This window comes from Salvelinus fontinalis, chromosome 1 (genome assembly GCF_029448725.1).
Source record: "Salvelinus fontinalis isolate EN_2023a chromosome 1, ASM2944872v1, whole genome shotgun sequence".
Taxonomy (NCBI): domain Eukaryota; kingdom Metazoa; phylum Chordata; class Actinopteri; order Salmoniformes; family Salmonidae; genus Salvelinus; species Salvelinus fontinalis.
The window spans coordinates 69,742,008-69,768,793 of NC_074665.1; the positions used below are offsets into that span (position 1 = coordinate 69,742,008).

General features: G+C 48.3%; 2 long non-coding RNA genes across 2 annotated transcripts; both read right to left on the reverse strand.

The window, feature by feature from the left end:
* Positions 1 to 502: 502 nt before the first annotated feature.
* LOC129860864 (uncharacterized) lies at positions 503 to 3,298 on the reverse strand. The gene is made up of 3 exons (XR_008760471.1): positions 3,056 to 3,298; positions 2,806 to 3,005; positions 503 to 2,555 (listed from the first exon to the last, which is right to left on the reverse strand). It is a non-coding gene; the product is annotated as an uncharacterized LOC129860864 (long non-coding RNA).
* An 8,527-nt stretch (positions 3,299 to 11,825) lies between these two features.
* Positions 11,826 to 13,945, reverse strand: LOC129860859 (uncharacterized). Its single transcript, XR_008760470.1, has 3 exons — positions 13,453 to 13,945; positions 12,003 to 13,202; positions 11,826 to 11,952 (listed from the first exon to the last, which is right to left on the reverse strand). It is a non-coding gene; the product is annotated as an uncharacterized LOC129860859 (long non-coding RNA).
* Positions 13,946 to 26,786: the final 12,841 nt, after the last annotated feature.

Sequence of the window (26,786 nt, forward strand, 5' to 3'; positions counted from 1 at the left end):
TTTGTCCTAACTTTATGTTAACATACTTTACTAACCTTCTGTTTCGGAGCTTTGATGCAGCCATCCTCTTCTCATGGTGCAACCAGGAAGTAAACAGCTCTGGTCATGTCACAAATTACACTAAACATGTGACACTGCACATCTTTCATTGAGACCCTTTATTATTTCAATATTTTCTGGAAACGCATTGATACATCATTCAGTAACGTGTTTAGAGCCTTACAACTGAAAACGTTTTTTACGGTCACTATTGTGACCGATGGGATTAAATAGGTTAACCCTCACACTGACACCTGACTGAAGATCAAGCCTGACTACTGTATGTTAACCCTCACACTGACACCTGACTGAAAGGCAAGCCTGACTACTGTCTGTTAACCCTCACACTGACACCTGACTGAAAGGCAAGCCTGACTACTTACTGTCTGTTAACCCTCACACTGACACCTGACTGAAAGGCAAGCCTGACTACTTACTGTCTGTTAACCCTCACACGGACACCTGACTGAAAGGCAAGCCTGACTACTTACTGTCTGTTAACCCTCACACTGACACCTGACTCAAAGGCAAGCCTGACTACTGTCTGTTAACCCTCACACTGACACCTGACTGAAGATCATTCCTGACTACTGTATGTTAACCCTCACACTGACACCTGACTGAAAGGCAAGCCTGACTACTGTCTGTTAACCCTCACACGGACACCTGACTGAAAGGCAAGCCTGACTACTGTTTGTTAACCCTCACACTGACACCTGACTGAAAGGCAAGCCTGACTACTGTCTGTTAACCCTCATACTGACACCTGACTGAAGATCATTCCTGACTACTGTATGTTAACCCTCACACTGACACCTGACTGAAAGGCAAGCCTGACTACTGTCTGTTAACCCTCACACTGACACCTGACTGAAGATCAAGCCTGACTACTGTCTGTTAACCCTCACACTGACACCTGACTGAAAGGCAAGCCTGACTACTGTCTGTTAACCCTCACACTGACACCTGACTGAAAGGCAAGCCTGACTACTGTCTGTTAACCCTCACACTGACACCTGACTGAAAGGCAAGCCTGCCTACTGTCTGTTAACCCTCACACTGACACCTGACTGAAAGGCAAGCCTGAATACTGTCTGTTAACCCTCACACTGACACCTGACTGAAAGGCAAGCCTGACTACTGTCTGTTAACACTCACACTGACACCTGACTGAAAGGCAAGCTTGAAAACTGTCTGTTAACCCTCAAACTAACACCTGACTGAAGATCATTCCTGACTACTGTCTGTTAACCCTCACACTGACAACTGACTGAAAGGCAAGCCTGACTACTGTCTGTTAACCCTCACACTGACACCTGACTGAAAGGCAAGCCTGACTACTGTCTGTTAACCCTCACACTGACACCTGACTGAAGATCATTCCTGACTACTGTCTTATAACCCTCACACTGACACCTGACTGAAAGGCAAGCCTGACTACTGTCTGTTAACCCTCACACTGACACCTGACTGAAGATCAAGCCTGACTACTGTCTGTTAACCCTCACACTGACACCTGACTGAAAGGCAAGCCTGACTACTGTCTGTTAACCCTCACACTGACACCTGACTGAAAAGCAAGACTGACTACTGTCTGTTAACCCTCACACTGACACCTGACTGAAGATCATTCCTGACTACTGTCTGTTAACCCTCACACTGACACCTGACTGAAAGGAAAGCCTGACTACTGTCTGTTAACCCTCACACTGACACCTGACTGAAAGGCAAGCCTGACTACTGTCTGTTAACCCTCACACTGACACCTGACTGAAGATCAAGCCTGACTACTGTCTGTTAACCCTCACACTGACACCTGACTGAAGATCATTCCTGACTACTGTCTGTTAACCCTCACACTGACACCTGACTGAAAGGCAAGCCTGACTACTGTCTGTTAACCCTCACACTGACACCTGACTGAAAGTCAAGCCTGACTACTGTCTGTTAACCCTCACACTGACACCTGACTGAAAGGCAAGCCTGACTACTGTCTGTTAACCCTCACACTGACACCTGACTGAAAGGCAAGCCTGACTACTGTCTGTTAACCCTCACACTGACACCTGACTGAAGATCATTCCTGACTACTGTCTGTTAACCCTCACACTGACACCTGACTGAAAGGCAAGCCTGACTACTGTATGTTAACCCTCACACTGACACCTGACTGAAAGGCAAGCCTGACTACTGTCTGTTAACCCTCACACTGACACCTGACTGAAAGGCAAGCCTGCCTACTGTCTTTTAACCCTCACACTGACACCTGACTGAAAGGCAAGCCTGACTACTGTCTGTTAACACTCACACTGACACCTGACTGAAATGCAAGCCTGACTACTGTCTGTTAACCCTCACACTGACACCTGACTGAAAGGCAAGCCTGACTACTGTCTGTTAACCCTCACACTGACACCTGACTGAAAGGCAAGCCTGACTACTGTCTGTTAACCCTCACACTGACACCTGACTGAAGACCATTCCTGACTACTGTCTTATAACCCTCACACTGACACCTGACTGAAAGGCAAGCCTGACTAGTGTCTGTTAACCCTCACACTGACACCTGACTGAAGATCAAGCCTGACTACTGTCTGTTAACCCTCACACTGACAACTGACTGAAAGGCAAGCCTGACTACTGTCTGTTAACCCTCACACTGACACCTGACTGAAAGGCAAGCCTGACTACTGTCTGTAAACCCTCACACTGACACCTGACTGAAGATCATTCCTGACTACTGTCTTATAACCCTCACACTGACACCTGACTGAAAGGCAAGCCTGACTACTGTCTGTTAACCCTCACACTGACACCTGACTGAAGATCAAGCCTGACTACTGTCTGTTAACCCTCACACTGACACCTGACTGAAAGGCAAGCCTGACTACTGTCTGTTAACCCTCACACTGACACCTGGCTGAAAAGCAAGACTGACTACTGTCTGTTAACCCTCACACTGACACCTGACTGAAGATCATTCCTGACTACTGTCTGTTAACCCTCACACTGACACCTGACTGAAAGGAAAGCCTGACTACTGTCTGTTAACCCTCACACTGACACCTGACTGAAAGGCAAGCCTGACTACTGTCTGTTAACCCTCACACTGACACCTGACTGAAGACCATTCCTGACTACTGTCTGTTAACCCTCACACTGACAACTGACTGAAAGGCAAGCCTGACTACTGTCTGTTAACCCTCACACTGACACCTGACTGAAAGGCAAGCCTGACTACTGTCTGTTAACCCTCACACTGACACCTGACTGAAAGGCAAGCCTGACTACTGTCTGTTAACCCTCACACTGACACCTGACTGAAAGGCAAGCCTGACTACTGTCTGTTAACCCTCATACTGACACCTGACTGAAGATCATTCCTGACTACTGTCTGTTAACCCTCACACTGACACCTGACTGAAAGGCAAGCCTGACTACTGTCTGTTAACCCTCACACTGACACCTGACTGTAAAGCAAGACTGACTACTGTCTGTTAACCCTCACACTGACACCTGACTGAAGATCAAGCCTGACTACTGTCTGTTAACCCTCACACTGACACCTGACTGAAAGGCAAGCCTGACTACTGTCTGTTCACCCTCACACTGACACCTGACTGAAAGGCAAGCCTGACTACTGTCTGTTAAACCTCACACTGACACCTGACTGTAAAGCAAGACTGACTACTGTCTGTTAACCCTCACACTGACACCTGACTGAAGATCATTCCTGACTACTGTCTGTTAACCCTCACACTGACACCTGACTGAAAGGCAAGCCTGACTACTGTCTGTTAACACTCACACTGACACCTGACTGAAGATCAAGCCTGACTACTGTCTGTTAACCCTCACACTGACACCTGACTGAAGATCAAGCCTGACTACTGTCTGTTAACCCTCACACTGACAAGTGACTGAAAGGCAAGCCTGACTACCTTATGTTAACCCTCACACTGACACCTGACTGAAAGGCAAGCCTGACTACTGTCTGTTAACCCTCACACTGACACCTGACTGAAGATCAAGCCTGACTACTGTCTGTTAACCCTCACACTGACACCTGACTGAAAGGCAAGCCTGACTACTGTCTGTTAACCCTCACACTGACACCTGACTGAAAGGCAAGCCTGCCTACTGTCTGTTAACCCTCACACTGACACCTGACTGAAAGGCAAGCCTGACTACTGTCTGTTAACCCTCACACTGACACCTGACTGAAAGGCAAGCCTGACTACTGTCTGTTAACCCTCACACTGACACCTGACTGAAAGGCAAGCCTGACTACTGTCTGTTAACCCTCACACTGACACCTGACTGAAAGGCAAGCCTGACTACTGTCTGTTAACCCTCACACTGACACCTGACTGAAAGGCAAGCCTGACTACTGTCTGTTAACCCTCATACTGACACCTGACTGAAGATCATTCCTGACTACTGTCTGTTAACCCTCACACTGACACCTGACTGAAAGGCAAGCCTGACTACTGTCTGTTAACCCTCACACTGACACCTGACTGTAAAGCAAGACTGACTACTGTCTGTTAACCCTCACACTGACACCTGACTGAAGATCAAGCCTGACTACTGTCTGTTAACCCTCACACTGACACCTGACTGAAAGGCAAGCCTGACTACTGTCTGTTCACCCTCACACTGACACCTGACTGAAAGGCAAGCCTGACTACTGTCTGTTAACCCTCACACTGACACCTGACTGTAAAGCAAGACTGACTACTGTCTGTTAACCCTCACACTGACACCTGACTGAAGATCATTCCTGACTACTGTCTGTTAACCCTCACACTGACACCTGACTGAAAGGCAAGCCTGACTACTGTCTGTTAACACTCACACTGACACCTGACTGAAATGCAAGCCTGACTACTGTCTGTTAACCCTCACACTGACACCTGACTGAAGATCAAGCCTGACTACTGTCTGTTAACCCTCACACTGACAAGTGACTGAAAGGCAAGCCTGACTACTGTCTGTTAACCCTCACACTGACACCTGACTGAAAGGCAAGCCTGACTACTGTCTGTTAACCCTCACACTGACACCTGACTGAAGACCATTCCTGACTACTGTCTTATAACCCTCACACTGACACCTGACTGAAAGGCAAGCCTGACTACTGTCTGTTAACCCTCACACTGACACCTGACTGAAGATCAAGCCTGACTACTGTCTGTTAACCCTCACACTGACACCTGACTGAAAGGCAAGCCTGACTACTGTCTGTTAACCCTCACACTGACACCTGACTAAAAGCAAGCATGCCTACTGTCTGTTAACCCTCACACTGACACCTGACTGAAAGGCAAGCCTGACTACTGTCTGTTAACCCTCACACTGACACCTGACTGTAAAGCAAGACTGACTACTGTCTGTTAACCCTCACACTGACACCTGACTGAAGATCATTCCTGACTACTGTCTGTTAACCCTCACACTGACACCTGACTGTAAAGCAAGACTGACTACTGTCTGTTAACCCTCACACTGACACCTGACTGAAGATCATTCCTGACTACTGTCTGTTAACCCTCACACTGACACCTGACTGAAAGGCAAGCCTGACTACTGTCTGTTAACCCTCACACTGACACCTGACTGAAAGGCAAGCCTGACTACTGTCTGTTCACCCTCATACTGACACCTGACTGAAAGGCAAGCCTGACTACTGTCTGTTAACCCTCACACTGACACCTGACTGAAAGGCAAGCCTGACTACTGTCTGTTAACCCTCACACTGACACCTGACTGAAAGGCAAGCCTGACTACTGTCTGTTAACCCTCACACTGACACCTGACTGAAAGGCAAGCCTGACTACTGTCTGTTAACCCTCATACTGACACCTGACTGAAGATCATTCCTGACTACTGTCTGTTAACCCTCACACTGACACCTGACTGAAAGGCAAGCCTGACTACTGTCTGTTAACCCTCACACTGACACCTGACTGTAAAGCAAGACTGACTACTGTCTGTTAACCCTCACACTGACACCTGACTGAAGATCAAGCCTGACTACTGTCTGTTAACCCTCACACTGACACCTGACTGAAAGGCAAGCCTGACTACTGTCTGTTCACCCTCACACTGACACCTGACTGAAAGGCAAGCCTGACTACTGTCTGTTAACCCTCACACTGACACCTGACTGTAAAGCAAGACTGACTACTGTCTGTTAACCCTCACACTGACACCTGACTGAAGATCATTCCTGACTACTGTCTGTTAACCCTCACACTGACACCTGACTGAAAGGCAAGCCTGACTACTGTCTGTTAACACTCACACTGACACCTGACTGAAATGCAAGCCTGACTACTGTCTGTTAACCCTCACACTGACACCTGACTGAAGATCAAGCCTGACTACTGTCTGTTAACCCTCACACTGACAAGTGACTGAAAGGCAAGCCTGACTACTGTCTGTTAACCCTCACACTGACACCTGACTGAAAGGCAAGCCTGACTACTGTCTGTTAACCCTCACACTGACACCTGACTGAAGACCATTCCTGACTACTGTCTTATAACCCTCACACTGACACCTGACTGAAAGGCAAGCCTGACTACTGTCTGTTAACCCTCACACTGACACCTGACTGAAGATCAAGCCTGACTACTGTCTGTTAACCCTCACACTGACACCTGACTGAAAGGCAAGCCTGACTACTGTCTGTTAACCCTCACACTGACACCTGACTAAAAGCAAGCATGCCTACTGTCTGTTAACCCTCACACTGACACCTGACTGAAAGGCAAGCCTGACCACTGTCTGTTAACCCTCACACTGACACCTGACTGTAAAGCAAGACTGACTACTGTCTGTTAACCCTCACACTGACACCTGACTGAAGATCATTCCTGACTACTGTCTGTTAACCCTCACACTGACACCTGACTGTAAAGCAAGACTGACTACTGTCTGTTAACCCTCACACTGACACCTGACTGAAGATCATTCCTGACTACTGTCTGTTAACCCTCACACTGACACCTGACTGAAAGGCAAGCCTGACTACTGTCTGTTCACCCTCATACTGACACCTGACTGAAAGGCAAGCCTGACTACTGTCTGTTAACCCTCACACTGACACCTGACTGAAAGGCAAGCCTGACTACTGTCTGTTAACACTCACACTGACACCTGACTGAAATGCAAGCCTGACTACTGTCTGTTAACCCTCACACTGACACCTGACTGAAGATCAAGCCTGACTACTGTCTGTTAACCCTCACACTGACAACTGACTGAAAGGCAAGCCTGACTACTGTCTGTTAACCCTCACACTGACACCTGACTGAAAGGCAAGCCTGACTACTGTCTGTTAACCCTCACACTGACACCTGACTGAAGACCATTCCTGACTACTGTCTTATAACCCTCACACTGACACCTGACTGAAAGGCAAGCCTGACTACTGTCTGTTAACCCTCACACTGACACCTGACTGAAGATCAAGCCTGACTACTGTCTGTTAACCCTCACACTGACACCTGACTGAAAGGCAAGCCTGACTACTGTATGTTAACCCTCACACTGACACCTGACTGAAAGGCAAGCCTGACTACTGTCTGTTAACCCTCACACTGACACCTGACTGAAGATCAAGCCTGACTACTGTCTGTTAACCCTCACACTGACACCTGACTGAAAGGCAAGCCTGACTACTGTCTGTTAACCCTCACACTGACACCTGACTGAAAGGCAAGCCTGACTACTGTCTGTTAACCCTCACACTGACACCTGACTGAAAGGCAAGCCTGACTACTGTCTGTTAACCCTCACACTGACACCTGACTGAAAGGCAAGCCTGACTACTGTCTGTTAACCCTCACACTGACACCTGACTGAAAGGCAAGCCTGACTACTGTCTGTTAACCCTCACACTGACACCTGACTGAAAGGCAAGCCTGACTACTGTCTGTTAACCCTCACACTGACACCTGACTGAAAGGCAAGCCTGACTACTGTCTGTTAACCCTCACACTGACACCTGACTGAAAGGCAAGCCTGACTACTGTCTGTTAACCCTCATACTGACACCTGACTGAAGATCATTCCTGACTACTGTCTGTTAACCCTCACACTGACACCTGACTGAAAGGCAAGCCTGACTACTGTCTGTTAACCCTCACACTGACACCTGACTGTAAAGCAAGACTGACTACTGTCTGTTAACCCTCACACTGACACCTGACTGAAGATCAAGCCTGACTACTGTCTGTTAACCCTCACACTGACACCTGACTGAAAGGCAAGCCTGACTACTGTCTGTTAACCCTCACACTGACACCTGACTGTAAAGCAAGACTGACTACTGTCTGTTAACCCTCACACTGACACCTGACTGAAGATCATTCCTGACTACTGTCTGTTAACCCTCACACTGACACCTGACTGAAAGGCAAGCCTGACTACTGTCTGTTAGCACTCACACTGACACCTGACTGAAATGCAAGCCTGACTACTGTCTGTTAACCCTCACACTGACACCTGACTGAAGATCAAGCCTGACTACTGTCTGTTAACCCTCACACTGACAAGTGACTGAAAGGCAAGCCTGACTACTGTCTGTTAACCCTCACACTGACACCTGACTGAAAGGCAAGCCTGACTACTGTCTGTTAACCCTCACACTGACACCTGACTGAAGACCATTCCTGACTACTGTCTTATAACCCTCACACTGACACCTGACTGAAAGGCAAGCCTGACTACTGTCTGTTAACCCTCACACTGACACCTGACTGAAGATCAAGCCTGACTACTGTCTGTTAACCCTCACACTGACACCTGACTGAAAGGCAAGCCTGACTACTGTCTGTTAACCCTCACACTGACACCTGACTAAAAGCAAGCATGCCTACTGTCTGTTAACCCTCACACTGACACCTGACTGAAAGGCAAGCCTGACTACTGTCTGTTAACCCTCACACTGACACCTGACTGTAAAGCAAGACTGACTACTGTCTGTTAACCCTCACACTGACACCTGACTGAAGATCATTCCTGACTACTGTCTGTTAACCCTCACACTGACACCTGACTGTAAAGCAAGACTGACTACTGTCTGTTAACCCTCACACTGACACCTGACTGAAAGGCAAGCCTGACTACTGTCTGTTAACCCTCACACTGACACCTGACTGAAAGGCAAGCCTGACTACTGTCTGTTCACCCTCATACTGACACCTGACTGAAAGACAAGCCTGACTACTGTCTGTTAACCCTCACACTGACACCTGACTGAAAGGCAAGCCTGACTACTGTCTGTTAACCCTCACACTGACACCTGACTGAAAGGCAAGCCTGACTACTGTCTGTTAACACTCACACTGACACCTGACTGAAATGCAAGCCTGACTACTGTCTGTTAACCCTCACACTGACACCTGACTGAAGATCAAGCCTGACTACTGTCTGTTAACCCTCACACTGACAAGTGACTGAAAGGCAAGCCTGACTACTGTCTGTTAACCCTCACACTGACACCTGACTGAAAGGCAAGCCTGACTACTGTCTGTTAACCCTCACACTGACACCTGACTGAAGACCATTCCTGACTACTGTCTTATAACCCTCACACTGACACCTGACTGAAAGGCAAGCCTGACTACTGTCTGTTAACCCTCACACTGACACCTGACTGAAAGGCAAGCCTGACTACTGTCTGTTAACCCTCATACTGACACCTGACTGAAGATCAAGCCTGACTACTGTATGTTAACCCTCACACTGACACCTGACTGAAAGGCAAGCCTGACTACTGTCTGTTAACCCTCATACTGACACCTGACTGAAGCTCATTCCTGACTACTGTATGTTAACCCTCACACTGACACCTGACTGAAAGGCAAGCCTGACTACTGTCTGTTAACCCTCACACTGACACCTGACTGAAGATCAAGCCTGACTACTGTCTGTTAACCCTCACACTGACACCTGACTGAAAGGCAAGCCTGACTACTGTCTGTTAACCCTCACACTGACACCTGACTAAAAGGCAAGCATGCCTACTGTCTGTTAACCCTCACACTGACACCTGACTGAAAGGCAAGCCTGACTACTGTATGTTAACCCTCACACTGACACCTGACTGAAAGGCAAGCCTGCCTACTGTCTGTTAACCCTCACACTGACACCTGACTAAAAGGCAAGCATGCCTACTGTCTGTTAACCCTCATACTGACACCTGACTGAAAGGCAAGCCTGACTACTGTCTGTTAACCCTCACACTGACACCTGACTGAAAGGCAAGCCTGACTACTGTCTGTTAACCCTCACACTGACACCTGACTGAAAGGCAAGCCTGACTACTGTCTGTTAACCCTCACACTGACACCTGACTGAAAGGCAAGCCTGACTACTGTCTGTTAACCCTCATACTGACACCTGACTGAAGATCATTCCTGACTACTGTCTGTTAACCCTCACACTGACACCTGACTGAAAGGCAAGCCTGACTACTGTCTGTTAACCCTCACACTGACACCTGACTGTAAAGCAAGACTGACTACTGTCTGTTAACCCTCACACTGACACCTGACTGAAGATCATTCCTGACTACTGTCTGTTAACCCTCACACTGACACCTGACTGAAAGGCAAGCCTGACTACTGTCTGTTCACCCTCATACTGACACCTGACTGAAAGGCAAGCCTGACTACTGTCTGTTAACCCTCACACTGACACCTGACTGAAAGGCAAGCCTGACTACTGTCTGTTAACACTCACACTGACACCTGACTGAAATGCAAGCCTGACTACTGTCTGTTAACCCTCACACTGACACCTGACTGAAGATCAAGCCTGACTACTGTCTGTTAACCCTCACACTGACAACTGACTGAAAGGCAAGCATGACTACTGTCTGTTAACCCTCACACTGACACCTGACTGAAAGGCAAGCCTGACTACTGTCTGTTAACCCTCACACTGACACCTGACTGAAGACCATTCCTGACTACTGTCTTATAACCCTCACACTGACACCTGACTGAAAGGCAAGCCTGACTACTGTCTGTTAACCCTCACACTGACACCTGACTGAAGATCAAGCCTGACTACTGTCTGTTAACCCTCACACTGACACCTGACTGAAAGGCAAGCCTGACTACTGTCTGTTAACCCTCACACTGACACCTGACTGAAGATCAAGCCTGACTACTGTCTGTTAACCCTCACACTGACACCTGACTGAAAGGCAAGCCTGACTACTGTCTGTTAACCCTCACACTGACACCTGACTAAAAGGCAAGCCTGACTACTGTCTGTTAACCCTCACACTGACACCTGACTGAAAGGCAAGCCTGACTACTGTCTGTTAACCCTCACACTGACACCTGACTGAAAGGCAAGCCTGACTACTGTATGTTAACCCTCACACTGACACCTGACTGAAAGGCAAGCCTGCCTACTGTCTGTTAACCCTCACACTGACACCTGACTGAAAGGCAAGCCTGACTACTGTCTGTTAACCCTCACACTGACACCTGACTGAAAGGCAAGCCTGACTACTGTCTGTTAACCCTCACACTGACACCTGACTGAAAGGCAAGCCTGACTACTGTATGTTAACCCTCACACTGACACCTGACTGAAAGGCAAGCCTGACTACTGTCTGTTAACCCTCACACTGACACCTGACTGAAGATCAAGCCTGACTACTGTCTGTTAACCCTCACACTGACACCTGACTGAAAGGCAAGCCTGACTACTGTCTGTTAACCCTCACACTGACACCTGACTGAAAGGCAAGCCTGACTACTGTCTGTTAACCCTCACACTGACACCTGACTGAAAGGCAAGCCTGACTACTGTCTGTTAACCCTCACACTGACACCTGACTGAAGATCATTCCTGACTACTGTCTTATAACCCTCACCCTGACACCTGACTGAAGATCAAGCCTGACTACTGTCTGTTCACCCTCATACTGACACCTGACTGAAAGGCAAGCCTGACTACTGTCTGTTCACCCTCATACTGACACCTGACTGAAAGGCAAGCCTGACTACTGTCTGTTAACCCTCACACTGACACCTGACTGAAAGGCAAGCCTGACTACTGTCTGTTAACCCTCACACTGACACCTGACTGAAGATCAAGCCTGACTACTGTCTGTTAACCCTCACACTGACAACTGACTGAAAGGCAAGCCTGACTACTGTCTGTTAACCCTCACACTGACACCTGACTGAAAGGCAAGCCTGACTACTGTCTGTTAACCCTCACACTGACACCTGACTGAAGACCATTCCTGACTACTGTCTTATAACCCTCACACTGACACCTGACTGAAAGGCAAGCCTGACTACTGTCTGTTAACCCTCACACTGACACCTGACTGAAGATCAAGCCTGACTACTGTCTGTTAACCCTCACACTGACACCTGACTGAAAGGCAAGCCTGACTACTGTCTGTTAACCCTCACACTGACACCTGACTAAAATGCAAGCCTGACTACTGTCTGTTAACCCTCACACTGACACCTGACTGAAGATCATTCCTGACTACTGTCTGTTAACCCTCACACTGACAACTGACTGAAAGGCAAGCCTGACTACTGTCTGTTAACCCTCACACTGACACCTGACTGAAAGGCAAGCCTGACTACTGTCTGTTAACCCTCACACTGACACCTGACTGAAAGGCAAGCCTGACTACTGTCTGTTAACCCTCACACTGACACCTGACTGAAGATCATTCCTGACTACTGTCTGTTAACCCTCACACTGACACCTGACTGAAAGGCAAGCCTGACTACTGTATGTTAACCCTCACACTGACACCTGACTGAAAGGCAAGCCTGACTACTGTCTGTTAACCCTCACACTGACACCTGACTGAAAGGCAAGCCTGCCTACTGTCTTTTAACCCTCACACTGACACCTGACTGAAAGGCAAGCCTGACTACTGTCTGTTAACACTCACACTGACACCTGACTGAAATGCAAGCCTGACTACTGTCTGTTAACCCTCACACTGACACCTGACTGAAAGGCAAGCCTGACTACTGTCTGTTAACCCTCACACTGACACCTGACTGAAAGGCAAGCCTGACTACTGTCTGTTAACCCTCACACTGACACCTGACTGAAGACCATTCCTGACTACTGTCTTATAACCCTCACACTGACACCTGACTGAAAGGCAAGCCTGACTAGTGTCTGTTAACCCTCACACTGACACCTGACTGAAGATCAAGCCTGACTACTGTCTGTTAACCCTCACACTGACAACTGACTGAAAGGCAAGCCTGACTACTGTCTGTTAACCCTCACACTGACACCTGACTGAAAGGCAAGCCTGACTACTGTCTGTAAACCCTCACACTGACACCTGACTGAAGATCATTCCTGACTACTGTCTTATAACCCTCACACTGACACCTGACTGAAAGGCAAGCCTGACTACTGTCTGTTAACCCTCACACTGACACCTGACTGAAGATCAAGCCTGACTACTGTCTGTTAACCCTCACACTGACACCTGACTGAAAGGCAAGCCTGACTACTGTCTGTTAACCCTCACACTGACACCTGGCTGAAAAGCAAGACTGACTACTGTCTGTTAACCCTCACACTGACACCTGACTGAAGATCATTCCTGACTACTGTCTGTTAACCCTCACACTGACACCTGACTGAAAGGAAAGCCTGACTACTGTCTGTTAACCCTCACACTGACACCTGACTGAAAGGCAAGCCTGACTACTGTCTGTTAACCCTCACACTGACACCTGACTGAAGACCATTCCTGACTACTGTCTGTTAACCCTCACACTGACAACTGACTGAAAGGCAAGCCTGACTACTGTCTGTTAACCCTCACACTGACACCTGACTGAAAGGCAAGCCTGACTACTGTCTGTTAACCCTCACACTGACACCTGACTGAAAGGCAAGCCTGACTACTGTCTGTTAACCCTCACACTGACACCTGACTGAAAGGCAAGCCTGACTACTGTCTGTTAACCCTCATACTGACACCTGACTGAAGATCATTCCTGACTACTGTCTGTTAACCCTCACACTGACACCTGACTGAAAGGCAAGCCTGACTACTGTCTGTTAACCCTCACACTGACACCTGACTGTAAAGCAAGACTGACTACTGTCTGTTAACCCTCACACTGACACCTGACTGAAGATCAAGCCTGACTACTGTCTGTTAACCCTCACACTGACACCTGACTGAAAGGCAAGCCTGACTACTGTCTGTTCACCCTCACACTGACACCTGACTGAAAGGCAAGCCTGACTACTGTCTGTTAACCCTCACACTGACACCTGACTGTAAAGCAAGACTGACTACTGTCTGTTAACCCTCACACTGACACCTGACTGAAGATCATTCCTGACTACTGTCTGTTAACCCTCACACTGACACCTGACTGAAAGGCAAGCCTGACTACTGTCTGTTAACACTCACACTGACACCTGACTGAAGATCAAGCCTGACTACTGTCTGTTAACCCTCACACTGACACCTGACTGAAGATCAAGCCTGACTACTGTCTGTTAACCCTCACACTGACAAGTGACTGAAAGGCAAGCCTGACTACCTTATGTTAACCCTCACACTGACACCTGACTGAAAGGCAAGCCTGACTACTGTCTGTTAACCCTCACACTGACACCTGACTGAAGATCAAGCCTGACTACTGTCTGTTAACCCTCACACTGACACCTGACTGAAAGGCAAGCCTGACTACTGTCTGTTAACCCTCACACTGACACCTGACTGAAAGGCAAGCCTGCCTACTGTCTGTTAACCCTCACACTGACACCTGACTGAAAGGCAAGCCTGACTACTGTCTGTTAACCCTCACACTGACACCTGACTGAAAGGCAAGCCTGACTACTGTCTGTTAACCCTCACACTGACACCTGACTGAAAGGCAAGCCTGACTACTGTCTGTTAACCCTCACACTGACACCTGACTGAAAGGCAAGCCTGACTACTGTCTGTTAACCCTCACACTGACACCTGACTGAAAGGCAAGCCTGACTACTGTCTGTTAACCCTCATACTGACACCTGACTGAAGATCATTCCTGACTACTGTCTGTTAACCCTCACACTGACACCTGACTGAAAGGCAAGCCTGACTACTGTCTGTTAACCCTCACACTGACACCTGACTGTAAAGCAAGACTGACTACTGTCTGTTAACCCTCACACTGACACCTGACTGAAGATCAAGCCTGACTACTGTCTGTTAACCCTCACACTGACACCTGACTGAAAGGCAAGCCTGACTACTGTCTGTTCACCCTCACACTGACACCTGACTGAAAGGCAAGCCTGACTACTGTCTGTTAACCCTCACACTGACACCTGACTGTAAAGCAAGACTGACTACTGTCTGTTAACCCTCACACTGACACCTGACTGAAGATCATTCCTGACTACTGTCTGTTAACCCTCACACTGACACCTGACTGAAAGGCAAGCCTGACTACTGTCTGTTAACACTCACACTGACACCTGACTGAAATGCAAGCCTGACTACTGTCTGTTAACCCTCACACTGACACCTGACTGAAGATCAAGCCTGACTACTGTCTGTTAACCCTCACACTGACAAGTGACTGAAAGGCAAGCCTGACTACTGTCTGTTAACCCTCACACTGACACCTGACTGAAAGGCAAGCCTGACTACTGTCTGTTAACCCTCACACTGACACCTGACTGAAGACCATTCCTGACTACTGTCTTATAACCCTCACACTGACACCTGACTGAAAGGCAAGCCTGACTACTGTCTGTTAACCCTCACACTGACACCTGACTGAAGATCAAGCCTGACTACTGTCTGTTAACCCTCACACTGACACCTGACTGAAAGGCAAGCCTGACTACTGTCTGTTAACCCTCACACTGACACCTGACTAAAAGCAAGCATGCCTACTGTCTGTTAACCCTCACACTGACACCTGACTGAAAGGCAAGCCTGACTACTGTCTGTTAACCCTCACACTGACACCTGACTGTAAAGCAAGACTGACTACTGTCTGTTAACCCTCACACTGACACCTGACTGAAGATCATTCCTGACTACTGTCTGTTAACCCTCACACTGACACCTGACTGTAAAGCAAGACTGACTACTGTCTGTTAACCCTCACACTGACACCTGACTGAAGATCATTCCTGACTACTGTCTGTTAACCCTCACACTGACACCTGACTGAAAGGCAAGCCTGACTACTGTCTGTTAACCCTCACACTGACACCTGACTGAAAGGCAAGCCTGACTACTGTCTGTTCACCCTCATACTGACACCTGACTGAAAGGCAAGCCTGACTACTGTCTGTTAACCCTCACACTGACACCTGACTGAAAGGCAAGCCTGACTACTGTCTGTTAACCCTCACACTGACACCTGACTGAAAGGCAAGCCTGACTACTGTCTGTTAACCCTCACACTGACACCTGACTGAAAGGCAAGCCTGACTACTGTCTGTTAACCCTCATACTGACACCTGACTGAAGATCATTCCTGACTACTGTCTGTTAACCCTCACACTGACACCTGACTGAAAGGCAAGCCTGACTACTGTCTGTTAACCCTCACACTGACACCTGACTGTAAAGCAAGACTGACTACTGTCTGTTAACCCTCACACTGACACCTGACTGAAGATCAAGCCTGACTACTGTCTGTTAACCCTCACACTGACACCTGACTGAAAGGCAAGCCTGACTACTGTCTGTTCACCCTCACACTGACACCTGACTGAAAGGCAAGCCTGACTACTGTCTGTTAACCCTCACACTGACACCTGACTGTAAAGCAAGACTGACTACTGTCTGTTAACCCTCACACTGACACCTGACTGAAGATCATTCCTGACTACTGTCTGTTAACCCTCACACTGACACCTGACTGAAAGGCAAGCCTGACTACTGTCTGTTAACACTCACACTGACACCTGACTGAAATGCAAGCCTGACTACTGTCTGTTAACCCTCACACTGACACCTGACTGAAGATCAAGCCTGACTACTGTCTGTTAACCCTCACACTGACAAGTGACTGAAAGGCAAGCCTGACTACTGTCTGTTAACCCTCACACTGACACCTGACTGAAAGGCAAGCCTGACTACTGTCTGTTAACCCTCACACTGACACCTGACTGAAGACCATTCCTGACTACTGTCTTATAACCCTCACACTGACACCTGACTGAAAGGCAAGCCTGACTACTGTCTGTTAACCCTCACACTGACACCTGACTGAAGATCAAGCCTGACTACTGTCTGTTAACCCTCACACTGACACCTGACTGAAAGGCAAGCCTGACTACTGTCTGTTAACCCTCACACTGACACCTGACTAAAAGCAAGCATGCCTACTGTCTGTTAACCCTCACACTGACACCTGACTGAAAGGCAAGCCTGACCACTGTCTGTTAACCCTCACACTGACACCTGACTGTAAAGCAAGACTGACTACTGTCTGTTAACCCTCACACTGACACCTGACTGAAGATCATTCCTGACTACTGTCTGTTAACCCTCACACTGACACCTGACTGTAAAGCAAGACTGACTACTGTCTGTTAACCCTCACACTGACACCTGACTGAAGATCATTCCTGACTACTGTCTGTTAACCCTCACACTGACACCTGACTGAAAGGCAAGCCTGACTACTGTCTGTTCACCCTCATACTGACACCTGACTGAAAGGCAAGCCTGACTACTGTCTGTTAACCCTCACACTGACACCTGACTGAAAGGCAAGCCTGACTACTGTCTGTTAACACTCACACTGACACCTGACTGAAATGCAAGCCTGACTACTGTCTGTTAACCCTCACACTGACACCTGACTGAAGATCAAGCCTGACTACTGTCTGTTAACCCTCACACTGACAACTGACTGAAAGGCAAGCCTGACTACTGTCTGTTAACCCTCACACTGACACCTGACTGAAAGGCAAGCCTGACTACTGTCTGTTAACCCTCACACTGACACCTGACTGAAGACCATTCCTGACTACTGTCTTATAACCCTCACACTGACACCTGACTGAAAGGCAAGCCTGACTACTGTCTGTTAACCCTCACACTGACACCTGACTGAAGATCAAGCCTGACTACTGTCTGTTAACCCTCACACTGACACCTGACTGAAAGGCAAGCCTGACTACTGTATGTTAACCCTCACACTGACACCTGACTGAAAGGCAAGCCTGACTACTGTCTGTTAACCCTCACACTGACACCTGACTGAAGATCAAGCCTGACTACTGTCTGTTAACCCTCACACTGACACCTGACTGAAAGGCAAGCCTGACTACTGTCTGTTAACCCTCACACTGACACCTGACTGAAAGGCAAGCCTGACTACTGTCTGTTAACCCTCACACTGACACCTGACTGAAAGGCAAGCCTGACTACTGTCTGTTAACCCTCACACTGACACCTGACTGAAAGGCAAGCCTGACTACTGTCTGTTAACCCTCACACTGACACCTGACTGAAAGGCAAGCCTGACTACTGTCTGTTAACCCTCACACTGACACCTGACTGAAAGGCAAGCCTGACTACTGTCTGTTAACCCTCACACTGACACCTGACTGAAAGGCAAGCCTGACTACTGTCTGTTAACCCTCACACTGACACCTGACTGAAAGGCAAGCCTGACTACTGTCTGTTAACCCTCATACTGACACCTGACTGAAGATCATTCCTGACTACTGTCTGTTAACCCTCACACTGACACCTGACTGAAAGGCAAGCCTGACTACTGTCTGTTAACCCTCACACTGACACCTGACTGTAAAGCAAGACTGACTACTGTCTGTTAACCCTCACACTGACACCTGACTGAAGATCAAGCCTGACTACTGTCTGTTAACCCTCACACTGACACCTGACTGAAAGGCAAGCCTGACTACTGTCTGTTAACCCTCACACTGACACCTGACTGTAAAGCAAGACTGACTACTGTCTGTTAACCCTCACACTGACACCTGACTGAAGATCATTCCTGACTACTGTCTGTTAACCCTCACACTGACACCTGACTGAAAGGCAAGCCTGACTACTGTCTGTTAGCACTCACACTGACACCTGACTGAAATGCAAGCCTGACTACTGTCTGTTAACCCTCACACTGACACCTGACTGAAGATCAAGCCTGACTACTGTCTGTTAACCCTCACACTGACAAGTGACTGAAAGGCAAGCCTGACTACTGTCTGTTAACCCTCACACTGACACCTGACTGAAAGGCAAGCCTGACTACTGTCTGTTAACCCTCACACTGACACCTGACTGAAGACCATTCCTGACTACTGTCTTATAACCCTCACACTGACACCTGACTGAAAGGCAAGCCTGACTACTGTCTGTTAACCCTCACACTGACACCTGACTGAAGATCAAGCCTGACTACTGTCTGTTAACCCTCACACTGACACCTGACTGAAAGGCAAGCCTGACTACTGTCTGTTAACCCTCACACTGACACCTGACTAAAAGCAAGCATGCCTACTGTCTGTTAACCCTCACACTGACACCTGACTGAAAGGCAAGCCTGACTACTGTCTGTTAACCCTCACACTGACACCTGACTGTAAAGCAAGACTGACTACTGTCTGTTAACCCTCACACTGACACCTGACTGAAGATCATTCCTGACTACTGTCTGTTAACCCTCACACTGACACCTGACTGTAAAGCAAGACTGACTACTGTCTGTTAACCCTCACACTGACACCTGACTGAAAGGCAAGCCTGACTACTGTCTGTTAACCCTCACACTGACACCTGACTGAAAGGCAAGCCTGACTACTGTCTGTTCACCCTCATACTGACACCTGACTGAAAGACAAGCCTGACTACTGTCTGTTAACCCTCACACTGACACCTGACTGAAAGGCAAGCCTGACTACTGTCTGTTAACCCTCACACTGACACCTGACTGAAAGGCAAGCCTGACTACTGTCTGTTAACACTCACACTGACACCTGACTGAAATGCAAGCCTGACTACTGTCTGTTAACCCTCACACTGACACCTGACTGAAGATCAAGCCTGACTACTGTCTGTTAACCCTCACACTGACAAGTGACTGAAAGGCAAGCCTGACTACTGTCTGTTAACCCTCACACTGACACCTGACTGAAAGGCAAGCCTGACTACTGTCTGTTAACCCTCACACTGACACCTGACTGAAGACCATTCCTGACTACTGTCTTATAACCCTCACACTGACACCTGACTGAAAGGCAAGCCTGACTACTGTCTGTTAACCCTCACACTGACACCTGACTGAAAGGCAAGCCTGACTACTGTCTGTTAACCCTCATACTGACACCTGACTGAAGATCAAGCCTGACTACTGTATGTTAACCCTCACACTGACACCTGACTGAAAGGCAAGCCTGACTACTGTCTGTTAACCCTCATACTGACACCTGACTGAAGCTCATTCCTGACTACTGTATGTTAACCCTCACACTGACACCTGACTGAAAGGCAAGCCTGACTACTGTCTGTTAACCCTCACACTGACACCTGACTGAAGATCAAGCCTGACTACTGTCTGTTAACCCTCACACTGACACCTGACTGAAAGGCAAGCCTGACTACTGTCTGTTAACCCTCACACTGACACCTGACTAAAAGGCAAGCATGCCTACTGTCTGTTAACCCTCACACTGACACCTGACTGAAAGGCAAGCCTGACTACTGTATGTTAACCCTCACACTGACACCTGACTGAAAGGCAAGCCTGCCTACTGTCTGTTAACCCTCACACTGACACCTGACTAAAAGGCAAGCATGCCTACTGTCTGTTAACCCTCATACTGACACCTGACTGAAAGGCAAGCCTGACTACTGTCTGTTAACCCTCACACTGACACCTGACTGAAAGGCAAGCCTGACTACTGTCTGTTAACCCTCACACTGACACCTGACTGAAAGGCAAGCCTGACTACTGTCTGTTAACCCTCACACTGACACCTGACTGAAAGGCAAGCCTGACTACTGTCTGTTAACCCTCATACTGACACCTGACTGAAGATCATTCCTGACTACTGTCTGTTAACCCTCACACTGACACCTGACTGAAAGGCAAGCCTGACTACTGTCTGTTAACCCTCACACTGACACCTGACTGTAAAGCAAGACTGACTACTGTCTGTTAACCCTCACACTGACACCTGACTGAAGATCATTCCTGACTACTGTCTGTTAACCCTCACACTGACACCTGACTGAAAGGCAAGCCTGACTACTGTCTGTTCACCCTCATACTGACACCTGACTGAAAGGCAAGCCTGACTACTGTCTGTTAACCCTCACACTGACACCTGACTGAAAGGCAAGCCTGACTACTGTCTGTTAACACTCACACTGACACCTGACTGAAATGCAAGCCTGACTACTGTCTGTTAACCCTCACACTGACACCTGACTGAAGATCAAGCCTGACTACTGTCTGTTAACCCTCACACTGACAACTGACTGAAAGGCAAGCATGACTACTGTCTGTTAACCCTCACACTGACACCTGACTGAAAGGCAAGCCTGACTACTGTCTGTTAACCCTCACACTGACACCTGACTGAAGACCATTCCTGACTACTGTCTTATAACCCTCACACTGACACCTGACTGAAAGGCAAGCCTGACTACTGTCTGTTAACCCTCACACTGACACCTGACTGAAGATCAAGCCTGACTACTGTCTGTTAACCCTCACACTGACACCTGACTGAAAGGCAAGCCTGACTACTGTCTGTTAACCCTCACACTGACACCTGACTGAAGATCAAGCCTGACTACTGTCTGTTAACCCTCACACTGACACCTGACTGAAAGGCAAGCCTGACTACTGTCTGTTAACCCTCACACTGACACCTGACTAAAAGGCAAGCCTGACTACTGTCTGTTAACCCTCACACTGACACCTGACTGAAAGGCAAGCCTGACTACTGTCTGTTAACCCTCACACTGACACCTGACTGAAAGGCAAGCCTGACTACTGTATGTTAACCCTCACACTGACACCTGACTGAAAGGCAAGCCTGCCTACTGTCTGTTAACCCTCACACTGACACCTGACTGAAAGGCAAGCCTGACTACTGTCTGTTAACCCTCACACTGACACCTGACTGAAAGGCAAGCCTGACTACTGTCTGTTAACCCTCACACTGACACCTGACTGAAAGGCAAGCCTGACTACTGTATGTTAACCCTCACACTGACACCTGACTGAAAGGCAAGCCTGACTACTGTCTGTTAACCCTCACACTGACACCTGACTGAAGATCAAGCCTGACTACTGTCTGTTAACCCTCACACTGACACCTGACTGAAAGGCAAGCCTGACTACTGTCTGTTAACCCTCACACTGACACCTGACTGAAAGGCAAGCCTGACTACTGTCTGTTAACCCTCACACTGACACCTGACTGAAAGGCAAGCCTGACTACTGTCTGTTAACCCTCACACTGACACCTGACTGAAGATCATTCCTGACTACTGTCTTATAACCCTCACCCTGACACCTGACTGAAGATCAAGCCTGACTACTGTCTGTTCACCCTCATACTGACACCTGACTGAAAGGCAAGCCTGACTACTGTCTGTTCACCCTCATACTGACACCTGACTGAAAGGCAAGCCTGACTACTGTCTGTTAACCCTCACACTGACACCTGACTGAAAGGCAAGCCTGACTACTGTCTGTTAACCCTCACACTGACACCTGACTGAAGATCAAGCCTGACTACTGTCTGTTAACCCTCACACTGACAACTGACTGAAAGGCAAGCCTGACTACTGTCTGTTAACCCTCACACTGACACCTGACTGAAAGGCAAGCCTGACTACTGTCTGTTAACCCTCACACTGACACCTGACTGAAGACCATTCCTGACTACTGTCTTATAACCCTCACACTGACACCTGACTGAAAGGCAAGCCTGACTACTGTCTGTTAACCCTCACACTGACACCTGACTGAAGATCAAGCCTGACTACTGTCTGTTAACCCTCACACTGACACCTGACTGAAAGGCAAGCCTGACTACTGTCTGTTAACCCTCACACTGACACCTGACTAAAATGCAAGCCTGACTACTGTCTGTTAACCCTCACACTGACACCTGACTGAAGATCATTCCTGACTACTGTCTGTTAACCCTCACACTGACAACTGACTGAAAGGCAAGCCTGACTACTGTCTGTTAACCCTCACACTGACACCTGACTGAAAGGCAAGCCTGACTACTGTCTGTTAACCCTCACACTGACACCTGACTGAAGATCATTCCTGACTACTGTCTGTTAACCCTCACACTGACACCTGACTGAAAGGCAAGCCTGACTACTGTCTGTTAACCCTCACACTGACACCTGACTGAAAGGCAAGCCTGCCTACTGTCTGTTAACCCTCACACTGACACCTGACTGAAAGGCAAGCCTGACTACTGTCTGTTAACCCTCACACTGACACCTGACTGAAAGGCAAGCTTGAATACTGTCTGTTAACCCTCATACTGACACCTGACTGAAGATCATTCCTGACTACTGTCTGTTAACCCTCACACTGACAACTGACTGAAAGGCAAGCCTGACTACTGTCTGTTAACCCTCACACTGACACCTGACTGAAAGGCAAGCCTGACTACTGTCTGTTAACCCTCACACTGACACCTGACTGAAGACCATTCCTGACTACTGTCTTATAACCCTCACACTGACACCTGACTGAAAGGCAAGCCTGACTACTGTCTGTTAACCCTCACACTGACACCTGACTGAAAGGCAAGCCTGACTACTGTCTGTTAACCCTCACACTGACACCTGACTGAAAGGCAAGCCTGACTACCTTATGTTAACCCTCACACTGACACCTGACTGAAAGGCAAGCCTGCCTACTGTCTGTTAACCCTCACACTGACACCTGACTGAAAGGCAAGCCTGACTACTGTCTGTTAACCCTCACACTGACACCTGACTGAAAGGCAAGCCTGACTACTGTCTGTTAACCCTCACACTGACACCTGACTGAAAGGCAAGCCTGCCTACTGTCTGTTAACCCTCACACTGACACCTGACTGAAAGGCAAGCCTGACTACTGTCTGTTAACCCTCACACTGACACCTGACTGAAAGGCAAGCCTGACTACTGTCTGTTAACCCTCATACTGACACCTGACTGAAGATCATTCCTGACTACTGTCTGTTAACCCTCACACTGACACCTGACTGAAAGGCAAGCCTGACTACTGTCTGTTAACCCTCACACTGACACCTGACTGTAAAGCAAGACTGACTACTGTCTGTTAACCCTCACACTGACACCTGACTGAAGATCATTCCTGACTACTGTCTGTTAACCCTCACACTGACACCTGACTGAAAGGCAAGCCTGACTACTGTCTGTTCACCCTCATACTGACACCTGACTGAAAGGCAAGCCTGACTACTGTCTGTTAACCCTCACACTGACACCTGACTGAAAGGCAAGCCTGACTACTGTCTGTTAACACTCACACTGACACCTGACTGAAATGCAAGCCTGACTACTGTCTGTTAACCCTCACACTGACACCTGACTGAAGATCAAGCCTGACTACTGTATGTTAACCCTCACACTGACACCTGACTGAAAGGCAAGCCTGACTACTGTCTGTTAACCCTCACACTGACACCTGACTGAAAGGCAAGCCTGACTACTGTCTGTTAACCCTCACACTGACACCTGACTGAAAGGCAAGCCTGACTACTGTCTGTTAACCCTCACACTGACACCTGACTGAAAGGCAAGCCTGACTACTGTCTGTTAACCCTCAAACTGACACCTGACTGAAAGGCAAGCCTGACTACTGTCTGTTAACCCTCACACTGACACCTGACTGAAAGGCAAGCCTGACTACTGTCTGTTAACCCTCACACTGACACCTGACTGAAAGGCAAGCCTGACTACTGTCTGTTAACCCTCATACTGACACCTGACTGAAGATCATTCCTGACTACTGTCTGTTAACCCTCACACTGACACCTGACTGAAAGGAAAGCCTGACTACTGTCTGTTAACCCTCACACTGACACCTGACTGAAAGGCAAGCCTGACTACTGTCTGTTAACGCTCACACTGACACCTGACTGAAGATCATTCCTGACTACTGTCTGTTAACCCTCACACTGACACCTGACTGAAAGGCAAGCCTGACTACTGTCTGTTAACCCTCACACTGACACCTGACTGAAAGGCAAGCCTGACTACCTTATGTTAACCCTCACACTGACACCTGACTGAAAGGCAAGCCTGACTACTGTCTGTTAACCCTCACACTGACACCTGACTGAAAGGCAAGCCTGCCTACTGTCTGTTAACCCTCACACTGACACCTGACTGAAAGGCAAGCCTGACTACTGTCTGTTAACCCTCACACTGACACCTGACTGAAAGGCAAGCCTGACTACTGTCTGTTAACCCTCATACTGACACCTGACTGAAGATCATTCCTGACTACTGTCTGTTAACCCTCACACTGACACCTGACTGAAAGGCAAGCCTGACTACTGTCTGTTAACCCTCACACTGACACCTGACTGTAAAGCAAGACTGACTACTGTCTGTTAACCCTCACACTGACACCTGACTGAAGATCATTCCTGACTACTGTCTGTTAACCCTCACACTGACACCTGACTGAAAGGCAAGCCTGACTACTGTCTGTTCACCCTCATACTGACACCTGACTGAAAGGCAAGCCTGACTACTGTCTGTTAACCCTCACACTGACACCTGACTGAAAGGCAAGCCTGACTACTGTCTGTTAACACTCACACTGACACCTGACTGAAATGCAAGCCTGACTACTGTCTGTTAACCCTCACACTGACACCTGACTGAAGATCAAGCCTGACTACTGTATGTTAACCCTCACACTGACACCTGACTGAAAGGCAAGCCTGACTACTGTCTGTTAACCCTCACACTGACACCTGACTGAAAGGCAAGCCTGACTACTGTCTGTTAACCCTCACACTGACACCTGACTGATAGGCAAGCCTGACTACTGTCTGTTAACCCTCACACTGACACCTGACTGAAAGGCAAGCCTGACTACTGTCTGTTAACCCTCAAACTGACACCTGACTGAAAGGCAAGCCTGACTACTGTCTGTTAACCCTCACACTGACACCTGACTGAAAGGCAAGCCTGACTACTGTCTGTTAACCCTCACACTGACACCTGACTGAAAGGCAAGCCTGACTACTGTCTGTTAACCCTCATACTGACACCTGACTGAAGATCATTCCTGACTACTGTCTGTTAACCCTCACACTGACACCTGACTGAAAGGAAAGCCTGACTACTGTCTGTTAACCCTCACACTGACACCTGACTGAAAGGCAAGCCTGACTACTGTCTGTTAACGCTCACACTGACACCTGACTGAAGATCATTCCTGACTACTGTCTGTTAACCCTCACACTGACACCTGACTGAAAGGCAAGCCTGACTACTGTCTGTTAACCCTCACACTGACACCTGACTGAAAGGCAAGCCTGACTACTATCTGTTAACCCTCACACTGACACCTGACTGAAAGGCAAGCCTGACTACTGTCTGTTAACCCTCATACTGACACCTGACTGAAAGGCAAGCCTGACTACTGTCTGTTAACCCTCACACTGACACCTGACTGAAAGGCAAGCCTGACTACTGTCTGTTAACC